The following is a 5,643-nucleotide window of genomic DNA, read 5'->3' on the forward strand; positions in this document are numbered from 1 at the left end:
GGGATCCAGCTCCTCAATGCTACCTTGAAATTGGTTGCCAGTTTTTTTTTATTCTTGCGCTTACAATTGTGCAAGTGCTTCTTACAGTCAGTCACTGTCCTCTTCACTTCGGCAACTCTGTTCACCATGTCCACTATGGTCTGCTATACGTTCTTTTTCCTCCCCATTGGTACTTTGGAGCTGACGAAGAGCTGGTGTTGGTGCTCCGTCACCTCTGGGATCAGTATCTCATTCTCCTCCTGACTAAAGTTCCACTTCCTCTTTTCCTGGGACTCTGGCATTTAGTTTGGTTGCTGGGGTTGTTGCCCTGGGCTGTGTTCACTCCTGACTGCTCCATTGCTGCTTTCAGGTAAGTCTAAGTCTATTTTGTTTTGCACATAGCAGGCTTTTTTGTCCCCACTAGGTGCACAAAAGTCACACTAGGACGGCTAGCGTCTATTTTCTAGCCGCTAATTGCCCGAATGTCCCTTTTGCAGCATTAGTGCAAAATTTCTTATGACACGACCAGCAGATCAGCGTCAGTTTTTACGACCGCTGCCCCTTCCTAATACCATGGAGGGCCATATTGTAAATACGATATTAACATGGCGTTAGGAACAGTTGTACTGTGGCTGTAAAAATAATTCTGCTCCACTGCAGTAAGCAGCGGAGCGCCATTTCTTGTAAATATACCCCACTTTTTTCAGGCCACTGGGATCTGGCGTGCATTGTAATCACCACAGGGCACAGGGTATGCTCGTACCTCCCTCAGTGAGCCACATAGAGCCAGGGAGTGGTGGGACCTGGTAGCTCATGACCTAGGGGGCCCTGGAAGTAGCCTGACCTACTCCTGTGCTGTCTCCCTGCTCAGGTGGCCAGGCTGCTGCATAGGATGTAGAGGTTGACCTCCCCACCCTGCTAAAGACTGACGTTTGTAAGATAGGAACAGCCTCTGTGACGGTACACCTGATAAGAAAATGTAAAGGATGCATAATCGAGAACTCCATACCCTTGCACCCACATAACCAAGTCATACAAACTGACATTGTGTGCACTTGTGCCACTTGGTGCTGCTCAGTGGGTGCTAGCAATTGACAAGACCTGGCAGCAATCCCAGCTGGACCTCTCCTGGAATTAGGATACACCTTGACAGAAAGTGGTGTCTCTCGCTAGCTATCCATGGATAAACAAGGTGATAAGCAGTCCAAGTTCTCATTCGACTTTAGATGCTACACTAGCACAGCTGAGCCCGATCATGAGAAGCATACGGTGGATGCTTTGATACCCCTGAACTAAGGGCCAGATCAGGACCTCAAAACCATACTTAATGAGGTTATATACAGCCCCACACCAGTGTGTTAAAACTTGACACACTCATAACTTGGATAGACTGAATGAAGGAAAGTGTGGACAAGCAAGACAGCCGCAATGAGCATTCTGAGGCCTGCATATCGGACATTGAGGATACCCAAATGATGTTAAACAAGCACATACTGCAGATAGAAAAAGTCTTAGAGGTCATAATAAATAAGAATGAAGACCTAAAAGTGCGTGCCTGATGCAACAGTCTCTGTATTCTGGGTGTGTCCGAGTCCACAGCCATGGACAACATTTTATGATATGTGGAGCCCTTGCTCCATTTCCTGTTTAGAAGTGTCCTCTCCCGTACCTTGATCGTGGAGTGTGCCCACAGTTCACTGGGACAGCAACCCCTGCCAGGGGTGCAGCCTATTGCGACTTGTTTGTTAAATTACAGAGACAGAGACAACATTGTGTGATTGGCCAGAAATCGGAAATCCCTTCGATACCGGGGCAACGCCATTTCCTTCTACCCAGATTTCACACTTGCAGTTCAATCGACCCGCAAGAAGTTCCTGCTGGTAAAACGCATCCTACAGAACACTGGTGCCACCTACTAATTTACCTGGTCAAGCTGCAGGTCAGCCACAATGGCAAAAGCCATTACTTTACAGATTCAAAGGCGAAGATGAATTTCTTGCACATGTTGAAGGTACCCCAAAAGGCTAAACCGCCGTCGTCTCGATCTGAATCCAGCAGACACCTAAGTGATGAATAATCATCAATTCACAGCCGTGGCCTAAGACAAGACTATTTTACCTGACGCAGTTATAATGTAGTGCAGGGCTATACAAAATGACACATCTGCTTAAATGCGTCGCTTTATAAATAGGGTTCAGCGTGACATATTGTTTATGCCGCATAAGCGTCACATATAAGTGACGCCACAGCGGCACAAGGCCTTATTAATAAGGGCCTATGTTTGTTGGGTATAGTAATATGGGATGGGGTGGTGGTTAATTTGAGGGTTTTCTAGGAGTTGGGTATATTTTAGGGTGGGGGAGGGACTTGGGGAGTTCACTATAGGTTGGCTTGACAAAGAATAGGTTCACCGCACACTCGAGAGGCACATGCACCATTTCTCATATGTACACCAAGACAATGCCGCATACTAAATAAACAGCACACAACCTCCTTCACTTCCTGTCGCAATAACTAAGTGCTTGACTTGGAACATATGGGGACTCAATGACGGATGTACGGTAAAACCAATTTTCGGTTATTTAAACAGCCACCTCACTGACATTTGCTTCCTCCAAGAATTACCTTTAACTGAGGCTTCTCGCTCATGGCTCTGAGCGGGCTGGATGGCAAAGGCACACACTGCCGTCTACTCTGGTTATGCCAGCAGCGTTTCTATCATCATTCGTAAGGGGATAATATGACAGACACACCAAGAGATATGTGACAGGGACGGTAGATATGTGATACTACATGGGATCACATATCTACCGTCACTCTCGCCTCTATATGTGGGAATAATTCTGACGGTCCTAATCTCTTCACAGAGGTGTGGCACTTGATTGCGGGAGCCAGAACTGGGCCAGTCCTCTGGGGAGTGACTTGAACGTTGTTCTTAATCAACAGGTGGACAGATCCACTACTAGCAGGCGCCTGCACCCTAGAGCCTTGGCGCGGCTCCATACTATTAAGCAGGACAATCACCTGTAGAGGTATGGCGATTGACACACCCATACAGTGGTGAAGATACATGTATAACTTTGAAGCATAATACATTTTAAACTAGAAGCCAAAAGATTCCTAATGAACAAGGGGCATATTAACAAGGGGCGGCGATAATATTATCGCGGCTTTAGAGCCTGTTTTCGGGTGAAAAGCGGCGATAATATTATCGCATTATCAACAAGGACACGCTAGTGTGTGTATCCTTGCATTACCGCCCCTTGCCAGCACGCCTCCCATCGCATCGCTAATGAGATGCAAAGGAGGCGTGTCTGACAAGACTCCCTTGGGAAAATATTGCTAACCCAGCTTCATCATATTAACAACGAGGGTTAGCGATATTTAAAATCACGTTAAGTATGCCTTAACACAGAAATTTAACGTTTGTTAAATTCTTGACTAAGGCATACCTAACATGGGGGGTGGATTGTGTGGCTAAGACCACAGGTCCTATCACCAAGGATATCGCCGTTTTCCATGGGACATCGCTGGAAAACCAGCTGGAATAATTATGGGCATTGTGCTATGCGTTGTTAATACAGCGCTAACATGGCGATAATTATCTGCGATAGCCGGCGATAAAAATCCTCCTGCTAAGAGCGGCCAGCGATTATTATCGCTGCCGCTTGTTGATATGCCCCCAAGTTCTTACCTTAATGTGGTTAGGATCAGCGGCTCTAAGTCACTGTTCCTTTAACAGTTAGACCTTCAGTGGATGCTACTCTTCTTTACCTCATCGTGTGCCTTTCTTTTAGCCCGCTATGTACCTGTGATTGTATTACTCTAATCTGACCCCTTATCCTCTAATTTTGTAATTATGTTTGTTTGTTATTCTTACTCGATGTCGATATTGCATTTATTACCCACCGTCCATCCAATTGTAAAGTTCTCTGATATCCTTCGGGATCTTGTTCGAGCTATATAAAACTTTATAAATAAAAAAATAAATGGTCAAGAATTAACCACTGGTTGACTTCCAAGAATGCAGCCCTCTGGGCCACCAAAATAGAATATCTCCCAACGACTCTGTCTGATCATGTCCCAGTGCTGTTGGAAATTGACAAAAACCTTCACTTGGAGGCCCCTTCCAAATGTGTTTAGGGATTCCGGGCCATATTTATGAAAATAGTGGCTCAGTGCAGCGCAGCAAGTCACCTTACTGTGCTGCCCAGCGTCATTGGTAAAGGCAGGCATGCACCATATTTATCCAGCACAGTCCTGTCCTTTCCCCTTGCGCTGGTGCTGTTTTGGCAGCCTAGCACCAGCACAGGCACCATTGTACCATGGTGCGAGGGTGCCTCCATTGCATGCAGGATTGCTTTTGTGCAGAAAAGGCACCTTCCTGCAACACCAGGCGATAATGGGACATAAAGGTGTGGGGAGCACTCCTAGTGTCGGCCTTGCAGATCTACGCCATAGAAGCCCCCTGGAGACAAGCCCAGGAAGCAGCCCTAACCAGAGTTGACCGCCCCTGCACAGATCCAGGCACCGGCCCTCCACTGGACTCACAAGCTGCCACGATAGCCCACCTCAGCCACATACTTAGAGTAGCAACAGAAGTCTTAAGACCTTGACCCGCCAGGCCAAAAGGAAAAAAAAGGGAATCCACTTCACGAAACGGGAGGGTACGAACCAAGTACACCCCAAGAGCATGCTTAACATCCAAACAGTGCAGCTGCAGGGGCAGCACCAGCTCCTGCGAGCAGTGAAAACAGGAATGAACCTTAGGAACAAAAAAAAGGTCAGGCTGGAGAACCACCCGGATAGCACTTAAAAAAAAGGCTCTGAACAAAGCAGCAAGCCCAATTCCTCAACCCGTCTGACTGAGGTATTAGCCACCAGGAAAGCAGCCTTTATAGTCAAAAACCTGAAGGAAACCTCTTCCAGTGGCTCAAACGGAGACGCCTGCAACGCCCTCAGCACCAACGGAAGATCCCAACCCGGAGTCAAGGACTTAACCACAGGCTTTTTGAGGAAACAACTCCTCAACAGTCAGGACACCAAAGGCACTACAGCATCACAGACAAGATCCCAAAAAGCCCTCACAGCCTCCCACAGAGACTGTAAAGAGGAAACCACCAAGCCCAACTCAAAACCATCCTTCAGAAAGTCCGAGACATGCACAGGATCCACAGTCAAGTCACCAACCCTTATCAGAAGGCCTACGAGACTACTGAATAAAGAGAGCACCTCAGGAGAACACCCCATAGCCACCATGTTCATCCCTTCAACAGCCAGTCCCCCACTTGCAACCGGACAAGACACTCCAGAGACAGAGCAGGAAATAACAGAGGAGAGGGGTCCACCGGAAGCTTCCAGCCAGGCACCACAGCCAACATTAACAACAGAGGACACCAAGGCTGCATGCGCCAGACTGGAGCCACTAGGATCACAGAGGTCCTGTCTAACTTGACCTTTAGAAGAACCATCTGAATTAAAGCAATCGGAAGAAAGGCATACATCAAGCCTGCCCCCCCACTGAAAGGCCAGAGTATCCACTCTCCAAACATTCTCCGACTGGCACAAAGAGCAAAACTTCTAAACTAAGTCATTCTGTGGCATTGCAAACAGGTTCACCCAGGGCACCCCATACTTCTGCGTGAGCACCCCAAACACCTTGCG

Source organism: Lissotriton helveticus, chromosome 2_1 (assembly GCF_964261635.1).
Source record: "Lissotriton helveticus chromosome 2_1, aLisHel1.1, whole genome shotgun sequence".
NCBI lineage: Eukaryota > Metazoa > Chordata > Amphibia > Caudata > Salamandridae > Lissotriton > Lissotriton helveticus.